General features: G+C 38.9%; 1 long non-coding RNA gene across 1 annotated transcript; it reads left to right on the forward strand.

Annotated features, from left to right (window-relative positions):
* The first annotated feature begins 2,085 nt into the window (after nucleotides 1–2,085).
* LOC149229633 (uncharacterized) lies at nucleotides 2,086–3,017 on the forward strand. The gene is made up of 3 exons (XR_016247302.1): nucleotides 2,086–2,295; nucleotides 2,403–2,466; nucleotides 2,691–3,017. It is a non-coding gene; the product is annotated as an uncharacterized LOC149229633 (long non-coding RNA).
* Nucleotides 3,018–12,475: the final 9,458 nt, after the last annotated feature.

A 12,475-nucleotide genomic window follows, 5' to 3' on the forward strand; every position in this document is an offset into this window, starting at 1 on the left:
AATAACATATCTACCATCAATTACTTCCAACCATAAAAAATGGATTAAAATAAAAGATAAATAAATACACTTACCTAGGGTATAATTGTAAATGTGTGGAGTTGCTAGTGGTTAGCACCAACCAAAATTTATGGAAGTTCGTGTATGATCAAACAATTTAGACGAAATCATTTTTTTCACTAATATCCAGTGATACAATTTATGTTGTTTAAGATACATATTTTAATGCATAAATGGAGTCAACATCCTCACAAACCCCTCGGAATTCGTATTTTACAAATTAAATAACTTAAACTCAAGTTTTTAAAAACATTTGCCATATTTTAGTTAAAATTAAACAACGATATCATGCCTAGAGAAATTCATTTCCCCATTGCCTATACCTCTAAACCTCTAAAGATAAACTTAATCCTGAAGGAGTCCATAATATTTTTTAAACCAGAAATATAATGGACAATCATCATATAATGGAAATTCTCGTTTCACTAGTATAGGAGCAAAAAGCGAATATGAAGGTATTCTATTAAAAAAAAATTGAGAGAATGTTGAAATCATCTAAATTATCTTCATCACAATGCACAACGGTTTTTTTTATCAAAACGATTATAAAGGGAGACATGTTTTTTTATTAGAATGATTATAAAAAGAGGTTGTGCTTTTTCTAATATGGTCATTTTTATAGGCATCTTTATTACCCATTGTAGATTCTGAAATATTTCCAAAATTTGTAATCTATATAAATTCAACACTCCAATGCATGCAACAATTTTGGTGTATTAAAAAATACTAGGAATCATTGAAATTAGCATGAGACAAAACACAATGAAAATTAAAATTATGTTTACCCAACAATACACAGATGTTTCTCTTTCTGCTTGCACTAGTTTAGATATCAAGAGTGATGAAAAATCCTTAAATGCATTGTGTGTTTACATAGGCATTGAAGGTGGGATGATCAGGTAGTAGTAATGGAAATATGGGTTGATGGAGAAGATATGTTAGTAGTAATGGAAATATGGGTTGATAGAGAAGATATGTTGTAGAAATAATGAGGAGACAAATACAATGAGAAAAACACAATAAGTAATATAAATATTGATTTTTAAATATTAATATGGTAAATCTTGATTTAGAACTCAATTTAGGTATTAAGATTGATGAAAAAAACACTAAATGTGTTGTGTGTTTACAAAGATATTGTAAGTGAAATGATTAGGTCGTAGTAATGGAAATATTATAGAGATATTGAAAGTGAGATGATGGGGTGGTAGTAATGGAAATATGGGTAGATAAAGAATACATGTTGTAGAACTTATGAGGAGACAAATACAATGAGAAAAACAGAATAAGTAATATAAATATTGATCCACTAAACCTTAATTTCTAATTCAGAGTTTATATATTAAACATTATCTTCAGCACTCCCCCTTAATGTTTAATGAGGTGATTCCATGTATCTTTTTCATATAATGAAACTTTTGTTTTGGAATTGCTTTGGTAAATATAAGAACAAGTTATCATTTTTTTTACAAATTTTATTTTAATCTCCTTTTGGCATAGGATCCCTTCTCAAATGATATTTGATATCAATATGTTTAGTATAATTATGAAAAATTGGATTTTTACTCATGGGAATTGTAAATTGTAAATATGTTGTCGCACACCCCAAGGTGAATACGGTTCAAAAAATAAAAAGATGAAGAATTATATTATAAATCTTATTGGTTACTTCTATGTTAAGTCATAGAGAGTACAAAAGTTCTCACAGTTTAATGTTTCATGAAGTTCCACACAACTGGAAACATTATAAGTTAAACGTTCACATTTAAAATACTTACTGCTCTAAAGTAATCATACGACATTATTATAAGCCTGGCATATCATAAGGATGCTACGCGGTTAAAGTTTTTAAATCATTCAATGTAGAAATTACATTACATAACTCTGCAACCCTAGCTGTCTCAATCATGGTTATTACAAGTGTTTGGAATCCTTAAAACGCAAGATCTGACCGTCCACTTGGCAGCTTCTCCATGTAATATATCTATAGATCGATGATCCTCTTGAATCAGGCCCATGGGACGGTGTAATTTGATTGGGGCGATTAGAGATGAACTAACCCAACCCTTCCCTGGCGACCAGTCTCATTTTCTTGCTTAGTTGTTCTGGTTTCGTCTCTCTGCTCAGATGAGGATTTGCTGGTTCAACCGGGATTAAAACAGTGTTAACCGCTCAAAACTCTTGTCCCTTCTTTGGACATCCTATCTTCACCATGGAAGAGGCCCAGCTCCTCAGGTAAATAAATTCTTTCCCTTACGGCCTGTAGTACACAGTTATAGATTTCCTACAATTTCTTTTGTAACTTGCTCACCGGATTTTTAATTGACATGGTTCCCTTGTAGGAGCTTGGCTATGCTTCTTCCCGAATGATTCTGGGTTTCCCACACGTTCCCGGTCTTTGTACAGGTATTAAATTGTACATGGTTGGAGGTCTTTTCTCTTTTCACTTCTGCTGAAGGTATTGTTTGAACATAACTAGCCTCGGTCATTTTATAACACAAGATTGACTGTTCCAGCAGGGTTCCTCTCGTTCAACTACCAGGTCAAGGTTATTCTATGTATGTTTCTTTTTTAGAGAATTCTCAATTTGGAACTAAGCTTATCCTTTCTACTGTTTTTGTATGACACAGGTATGCCACAGTCTGGGTTGTGTTGGGTGGTTTCTTTAGTTACACTTTCACAAATTCTTATCTGCTCTGGCTACATGGTTTCAGGTGTGAAATTCGCCTCTCCCAAATTCTAGATGGGAATAAGTTCGTAAACTTGCAAATTTTGTTTTTCAATGAAGAAAACCCAATAGGGAATTTTTTTTGGGTTTTCACAGTTTTGTTTTTTATAAATTTTGAGGATAGACTATAACAGTTTCCACTTAAAAAAACTCAACCCTTTGGGTTCACTCTATATCGTTCATCTAGTTATACATTCATACCCTCTCAAGGATAAGGACAGAATGTGTTAATACAAATAATCTCTTTAAGTTATTCAATTTTTTCTCTTTTCTGTCAAGAAAGCGTATACGATAATTAAGCGTGAGTCTCTTTTTATCAATATAGAGATACAATTTTCTTATGAAATTTGGTAGAACACTTTTCTTGTTCTTTTCTACCCTTTACTATCTATTCTTGTAATAAATTATTGAGGTTGTTCCCTTACACTTACTGTTTGTATTCAAGCACTTTAAACTCTCATTTATGCATGAAAAATGGGAATTACTGTTCCTATTTACTGTCCATATTTAAGAATCGAATATTTGTATTTGTGAAAGAATATCAGGTATTTCCCTTCCTTTTTTTTACAGTATAACGCCACTAGTACAAATTTGTACTGTCTTGTCGTGGATAGTTTAGGGACTGTCGCTAGGTCTGCCATTTCCTGGCTGGGACCGAGGACTAAGCCTTCTCCTCCATGGCCTAATCATTGTAATACTGAAATGTGTATTTCTAATAACATAGTTAATTTATTTTTCTAATTCTTGTTTCATATCCTCTATTGGTTTACTGAAACCCTAACCTAACTGAGGATTGTCACAGGAAAACATGTTCTCTACAATTATGCTAACATTACACAATTTTTCTTTCTTTTGACGACACTTTCCATACTCTCTCTCTCAGAGGTCACTGTCTTGTGAGATCAATAAAGTTTTCAGATCTAATTTCTGTTCTATTAAAATCATTATATATATATATATATAGAGACATTCAAATAATCTTCACATTCCAATATATATATATATATATATATAGAAATTCAAATAATAAATCTTCACATTTCAAATCTATAATCACATACAGATACAGGGTTAGCAAAACTACTTATCTGTTATTCTACCAAATTACTTATACTGCAACTATTGGGAAAACAATGCTCCTCCCAACCTTGAGGCCATACTTTCCCCTGCACCTCCCCCCAAGCTTGCTGCACACCCAGGTAGCTTACATGATAGTTTAATAAAATTTGCTTAGGCTATCTGATCCTAACCAGACTTAGCCCCAGACCAGAAGTCTGATCTTTAAAACCTCAAACAGACTCCACTGGCCAACCAGCTCAAGAGTTTGATTCCTCTATCTCTTTCCTCCTCTTTCCTCAGGTTCACATAATCCCCTCTTGGCCTTCTCTTGGAAGTTTTTATTTCCAATGGAGGAGTTTGGGTAAGTAACTACTTTGCCCATAATTGTCTAACTACCTTGGGTAAGCTTTATATAGCATTGCTTCCCAATATTGGTTCATAATAAAGTGTTGTAGCGGCTACAACCACCCTCCAAATTTTTTCCCTAGCTTTGTTTTGGAGCCTCCATACCAACCATCCTTAGTAGCATGTCTTGCACTATCAAGTACATGAGCTTCATTAGTTTTCTAGCAGCTTGCCAGCCTGTGCATGATAGCTTGCTTCACTCCCCTCACAGGCTGCTTCCTCGAACTTGACTTGGTCTAGCTGCTAGCTGAGCAACTCCTCAAGAAATTGTGCAATTATGGAGGGGAACTAGTATTCCCTTCAGAAATTGTGCAAATTTGACTGGCAGCCTGTTGGGCTTAGAACATGCGCAATCCTGTCAGACAGTCTTCCCAATGAAAACTAGGCAATATAGCCCAACAGGACAGCTCAGCCCAGCAGTTGTGCAATTCAGGGTAGCAATCAGCTGCTCCTCCCAGAAATTCTGTAATCCCTCTAGACAGCTAGCTTAGCTTCCTCCTAGAAATTGCACAAAAATGTCCCCTAGTCAAGCAGGTTGTTGCATGTGCCTTTAGGTTGACCGGCTCCACCTGGGACCGAGAAAACTGGACTTGCATGCATGGGCTGCTTTTTCCTGAAATAGCAAAAATCAACATGCAAAAAGCATCCTAGATTTTAGGGAGCTATTTTTAGCAGCTAGAGGTTACATGCAAAGTTCTTTTTAGAAAGTTTCCTCCAAGTATCGCTTTTTCCTACATTTATGGCATATGCGTCATGACCCTGAAACTTATTTATTCGATGCTTCAAAGCTCATTCTTCACATTGATCTTGGAGCTTTGACATTCCACATCACATCTATTAGTCTTCGACACATCCAGCTCAACTATTTCCGGGTAAGTCCGCTTTACTTGTCTTTTGTAGCATTTCTGTCACTTTTTGTGTTTTGGTCTGTGTAAGTGTTGTTTGCTTGATTTCTATGAACACTTGTTGTCATTTGCATGAATTCTAACTTGTACAAACATCGTTCTAGTTTTCATTAGCATCTCATTATTGTCGCATGCATGACACTATTTTGTACGAACGGTCACCGATTTGGCGACTCGTTTCACACACATGCATGTTGTTCCATTTTCTAAAACTTACATTCACTGTTTACATGCATGATCATTCACTCCTTCTTATACTTAGTATCGCCATGCATTCAAATCTTCATTTGCTTTCAGTTACCCGTCGGCGGGTTTGGGAAACCTTGGCCCAGACTCTACCTCACCAAGACAACATTGCACAATTCTGAGAGGGAAGGCTCTGCCTTCCTCCTAGAAAATTCACAATTATGGCCAGTTACTATCCTCTAGTCTTACCTTGTACAATCCTGAGAGGCAGTGACTTCTGGCCTAGAAAATTGTGCAATGCAATTCCTGGGCCTGCATCACTTTCTAGTTGGAATTGTGCATTGTGAAATCTCAGCACCCAGCAGGCCAATCTAGATTGCTCATTGCACAATTCCAGTAGTCAACCAACCTACCAACAGTTCGGACTACCTTCTGTGCAGTTCTGCAAGTTAGTCTCCCGGCCTCCCAGTGAAAAATGTGCAATCCTTTCCAATCAGTCCCCAGGTATGTTGCATGTCATCCCCCAAGATTGCTTTGGTTTTAGCTAAAAGATTTCTTGCCATGCATGTCTCCATGTCTCCAGATATAGTAGGTGTTTGTCTGTCTCTTAGCAGTTCAGGATCAATAGCCTCCCAGAGAGTAGGATCAAAAGACACCAATGGAAGTGCAACTAGAGCAACAATTGAGTGAGTGTCTATGAGTTTGTCGATCTATGAAGACACCAAGCTGATCGTAGACAAAGACATCAAGATGAAATGGCAAGAGGTTAATCATGCATTCTCAAGCACATTTAGGTAAGATTTCGAAGACCGCCAAGTCTATGTGAACATTCTCAAGTTCGGCTTGTACTGGATTGTATGCAGGTATCCTGCATTCCCATGCACGGACATGATACATTGGATCGTCTCACACACTGATCCCAAGACTATGACATTGAGTAGTGTCAGCGGGATGAAGATTGCTACCTTCAGGGCATAGGATTATCAACAGATGTACCATTTGTCGAAGCCAGTGATCACCATGGAGACACCCTTCAGCATATCCAACAATAATGCCAACTCCAAGGATATCTTGAAGAACTAGGTAAAGGAGCCAGCCAAATTCAGGATGACACCCAACCAAATTTACATGACGAAGATATTTCGGAAGGCGTATCAATACTTGGTTATATTTGCATGTCACTTGTATGGTTAAGAGAGCACAAAGACCTTCTCATAGATTTGGGTGATCACATTGGAACAATTGGCCAATGAAGGCAAAGCATGTAACTGGTTTGACATATTGGGTCATAGGCTGAAGGAACAAGTAACAGGAGCTCGGTAGCTGCCTAAAGGTCAGAAAGAAGAAATCTACATGTCCACTTACATCTTGGATGCAATTTGTGCCCGTCAGCAGTTCCCGAGCATGAAGTGGGCATGGACATCGGCGAAAACCTTTATCAATACTTATTGTAAACTATTTTCCGAATGCAGCTTCAGAGGAGTTATCACACAACTGTCAGATCATTTTGTCACCTCGGTGTACAAGATGATATTTGAGCAGGATCCACCTTGCATGTTGAAGGCAACAATGGAGGCACTGATCGATATAGTGGATTGGTATGCCTCACCATCCGACACCTTCATACGGATGTACAGTGCAGAGAAGCCTTTGCATGTTTTGCCGAAGTTTGCCATGGACAAGCTTGTCATGCAAGAAGTATCATACCACATCTCAACAGGACTGTTAGCTAGGCTGCACTAGAAGAAGAAGGCACCTTGGCCCACTCTTTTGTTGCAGATCAGGTTGTACGAGATACGAAACCTCAAGCATGCATATGTCAAAACAGAGGAGATCAAGAAATATCCTTTCGATGTCCGAAGCTTCAATCCATATGACCCGCATTGTATTGTGAAAGATCACTGCGTGAGAGTACAGTTTCAGTGGATCCACAGGGCATGTCATTGGGCAGAGGAAGACCCATGGAGATATTGTTACATCTTCTCCAGGCCCAATGAACCAGTCGGCATCACTATGGAATGGTTAGTGAAGCAGTGTGAAGCAACATTCAGGAGAGCACTAGCAGCACCAACAATAGAGGTAAACATACTGGCGCACGAAAAAGGCAAGAGAAAGATTGTCGATAGCACATAGGCAGAAAAAAGATGCAAGTTCAGAGCATACCCACTTGTGCATAAAGCATCTTTGGCAATAGAGGCAAAGAGGAAACAACGTGATAGGAGGACCACGCAAAGGCAGAGAGAAAAATAGAGGATGGAGGAAACAGTGAAGGAGTTGCATGAGTTGAAGGAGAAACTCCGGAAGGAATAGGAGTTGTGCAAATAGGAGAAGGAAGCGCAACAAGAACAGGTATAGTAGGGGGTGCAACATGTACAGATAGATGAAACTGCACCTGTATAGGTAGTAGACTCATCCAAACAGCTGGCACCAAGCAGACAGGGTGAGAAGTCGTAGGAGTAGGACTTCGCTCAAGAGATTGAACAAGCACTTGAGAAAATGGATACGGATATGGAGCAGCAAGAGTTAGAGAAAGACATCGACCTCATGCCTTACCACCAAGAGGTCGACCCACTAGCTTCACTGGATCAGGAAGCAAAGAAGGTCCCAAGCGACCAAGGAGATATTGTGATACTTCGAGACAATCCAAAAGGAGAGATGCACAACATATCATTCGATGAGTCTCAACATAGATTTGTGCAATCATGTAGAGTGTCTACTCCAGATGAAAACACATCTCTTGCACAATTTAAGGAACAAGTGATTGTGTCTAACATGCGCAAGCATCCAACAGCATTGGCCAATGCTACCAGAGCATATGCTGAAGCCACTAGCTCAAGTGTTCGCTTCTTGATAGTAGAGAATGAGAGAATGGCTAAGGAGTTACAGATGACCAAGCAAGGAGGAGAACTGGTTACAACATTCACCCTAGAAAAGTTGAAGAAGGTGATACTAGATGAAGTATCGTCCCTTGAGACAGTCATGTGGGCATTGTATTCCAAGTTTGGTACCATGCATAAGGAAATTGTCCATCTCAACGGTTGGTAGCAACGATGTGCTAGGAGAGAACATATCTTGTCAAACGTGCATACTACTATTGACTACATGCAAACATGGACAATGAGATACAAGGGAGCCTTGTTACACTTGCCCAAGATGATGAAGCCCAGAGCAGTCGAGTTGAAGGCACACATCCGAAGTCAGATCTGGAACTATGAAGATCTCCCACAGCTCATCACTAGTTTGCAGGCTTCCCATGCACAGGTATTTAGGAGTATGGATGTTGTTGTGCATGCACATGCAATCCCATCTATTGGGACACTCACTGAGGCAAAGACAAAGGCACAAGTCTGACTGGAGCTTGACTCATACTTTAATGAGTTGATGCGCATAGCCACCAGCAGAGACTTGGTGATCAGTGCAGACACCATGCATCAGTATGTCATTGGTCTGACCCCATGTTATTAGATGAGTTGGACAGAGGAGCTAGAGAAGAGTACCCAGATGTAATGGAGGTAAGAGTTCATTTCCAGAAAGATGTCACCACAGATTACAAGGAAACCATTGTAGACTACCAAGCTTGGCATCAGTTCGCCATCGTCGACCATCATGAGGATGTTGAAGAGCTAGTCTTCCCACAGCTGTCTGAAACATAGTGATGTCTTTCATGGCTTGCTCAAACCTATTTTATCTCACATCGGTACATGTGCAAATTGTATGTAACGTCTTATCAAGTGGAAATTCAAGTGTCGATAGTTGGATGTAACAGTCATAGAGTAGATGAAGAATCATGAGGGTAGATGAACAATCACAAAGGGGAATGCCAAGGGACACCCCACCCTTTGCTATATATAGTCCCTCATAACTCATTATAGAGGCTTTTGGTTAGCCAAACTTCTGATAGGAGTATCTTAGAGAAATCTTGGAGAGTACTATAACGAGCCTTCACTTCTCCACTGTGCATAGCTAGTATATCTCTTTGGAGGAGCAGACAGCATTGACTGTAATGTTCTATTGTTGGAACTAGTGGTTGGTCACGATTGTATTGTATGATAGAAAATTTCACTTCTTAATATAACAGAGCCATCACGTTTCATGCATATGTTGTTATTGTATTTCAGCTAACTTGTTTACTCTAATAATATATGTATCTGTTTTCTTACACATGCATGTATGGCTTTCCTATATAGGTATGTATGAATCTTATTGAAATGTTCTATTGGTTTATCCATCACTTTGGATTGCTAGCTCACTTGACTTCTAGTTTTTGATGCATATTTTCTTGTGTGTTCCCTTCTTAACTCCATGCTTTCACAGGTTTCCAAGTGGCGCACTCACCTCACCCTCTGTGTGTTAGAATCATTCATGCACCTTCCTTGACTTGCTGCATATGTCACACCCTTGCTACCAACATGGACATCTTACTTGCCTTTGTGTGCAACCGAAGTCAAGGCCATATCATACGACCCACTGCTAGGACTCCTACACCAAACAGTCTGAGGTCTAGTTGCGACTTCTTACCGGGGAGATCTCTTGACATGTTGGTGGGTCCAACACCACCAACATTTCTAGTGCTACAAGGAGGGCCAGATGGCAAGCTGTGTCCTCATCCTTTTTTGAACCTTTGCACATTTATCATGGATTCTATTACACTCATCCCTCCACGATGTCTTTCGCATGCCGAACCTCTCAACATTATGAAGGAGTTTTTTGATCTCTTGTCCGAATTCACGTATGATGGTGAAGGTGAAGTATCCTAGCCTGAGTACTTAGAAGACTTCTATGCATTCCTTAATAATGAAGACGAGTTCTATGTAGAAGAGGTCAGTATGCTACTATCATACACTCTTTGTGAATCCCCACAACGGTGGTGCTGCAGTCTACCTCCTAGCAGCATGCACTCACTTAAGCAGTTCTGTGATCTCATTGAATCTACTTTCCATCATTTTGATCCAGAACCTCTTGACCAAAAAATGTTACAACAACAGAATTCCCCGCATGAATCACCTATGGAATTTTGGGAATGCTTCCATGTGTTGGAGTTTCAATATTTGAAAAGCCAAATGAAATTTCCATATCTTTGGGATAGATTCGAATACTGTCTTAACAAATCAGTCCATCCCAAGAAGAAGTTCAAGCCCAAGCCTTGCTCAACATACTTTGGTGATGGAGCTGCACAATCACAGATGGACACGATCGCTATCACAAGTGACTGTTTTTCGTCCCCTCATCAAATAGCTCCACCACTACAGAGTGATGTGGGAGAACATGCACACACATCTGTTCAACTGTCACATCCTCCCAACATCACTTCTCTCAATTTTCACGCAGATTTGGTTGCGAAGCCCATGGGTTGTCACATGAATATTTTACCTCAACCTCCATCTTTGTGTTCTGCTGATCCTCCAGATTACACTGTCTTGTGTTCTTCCATTCTGGAATCTACACTTGTTTTGAACGAGGATCAAGCTATCGATGGAGTTGGTGTTGCACAACCAACCTGCACTGTCATTCATGAAGAGTATGATTGGGATCTTGAGCATCAACACTCGGTGAAGGGTTACTCCCTTATGTCTGAGCCTCCTCTGTTTTTTCTTGACATCTTTGGTGATTCTGCCATCCATGATTTTGCATGTGTATCTCTGTCTACAGATGCACCCATTGTTGATCATTCACAGAACACACTGGATGTCATTCCATCATCTGACAACGGAGAGGACAAATTATTCATTGAAAATCCACTTGATTTTTCATCTGCTTTTTTCGGAAACACAAAGGGTGAATTTTTCCGCTTCTCATCTACCCCTCTGTTTGATTCATTAGATCATGAGGATGTCGATGAAATCATTGATTTTGCTAATCATAGCTGTCATGATCTATTTACTCCCATATTCGATCACGATGATGATTATATTGCAGTTGATTTTTCGAAGCCACCTGTTTATGATGATCTATTTTTCGATGAAGTCGAAACTCCACAAATTGTCGAGGCACTTCAACTCAAGCTGATGGTTATGTCAGGCCCTCGCTTTCCTGAGGTTGGTTTCACTTCTGATTAGGAAATTGTTGAAACACCTGAGGTTCCTCATCACTCATTTGTATACATTGAAGACCAATCTCACACACAGATCATTCTTCCTCCACTCGAGCTACACGACCCCATGCAAGTTGTTTTTGTTTCTTTCGTTTTCTTGCTTGTCACAGTTAAGATTATATGTATGCTTAACAGTTGCACGTAATGTCACACAACAACATGATAAGTCCACAGATTGCATGTCATGTACTTTCACTCACTTATGTTATGTGGACACATTTAAACTCAGAGTGTGTTTGTCTTCATTATTATATATTTCATGTTTGTTGGTTCGTACAATTGTGTTGTTCGTGAACCATGCCTTCACCAACATGGGCCGGCCAATGAGCCAGTGGATGCAATTGGAAGAATCACTTCACATGAGCAAACCCATGCACCATTAGCTTAGGAGTAGGAGTAGTGTTTTCTTTTGAGTTTGTTTTCTTGCATGCATGTTTGTTTCTTACTTTGCATGTTTGATTGTTGTCCTGCTGGTTTACTAACTCACTTTGCTTATGAATTTACTCTTGCTTTTTCTTTATTTTGTTGTTTTTTTTCTTTTTTACTTTCATGGGTTAGTATCGCATGAAACTGTGTTCGACTCTTGGAACAAGCTGGGTAAAGTACAAGAATACTTGTGTAGCTATCAATACCTGGTTATCTATCGTCTTATCTCTGTATGAAGAAATTTTTATCTTTACTTCATGATACTTCGATGGAAAATACGTACTGTTTGAAGTGAACCTTGGTGAAAACACAACGCTTGTGTGCTAACTATTGTCACCTACTCTAGTCGGTTGTCTTTGGGTTAACCCTTGGCAGCTCAGTGAAGTAGAGTAAGGTGGGGGGGAAATCTTAACAAGCACGTTAGAGGTATTTATAAACTACTTCTCTAAAGGAACAACCTCTTTTGCTCTCAATAAATCAGGATCCCTGTTTTTCCTTTGAAATGAATAAATGCTAGGCGTAATTATGAAAATGAAAAATAAAAAAAATGAAAAGTGAAAAATTTCGAAAAAAAATGAAAAATGAATAAGGTGAAAGAAGAGAAAGGCTTCCTAT

Source organism: Pinus tabuliformis, chromosome J (genome assembly GCF_031772625.1).
Source record: "Pinus tabuliformis cultivar Carrire ecotype Pingquan chromosome J, CPIR1, whole genome shotgun sequence".
NCBI classification, from domain to species: Eukaryota; Viridiplantae; Streptophyta; class Pinopsida; order Pinales; family Pinaceae; genus Pinus; species Pinus tabuliformis.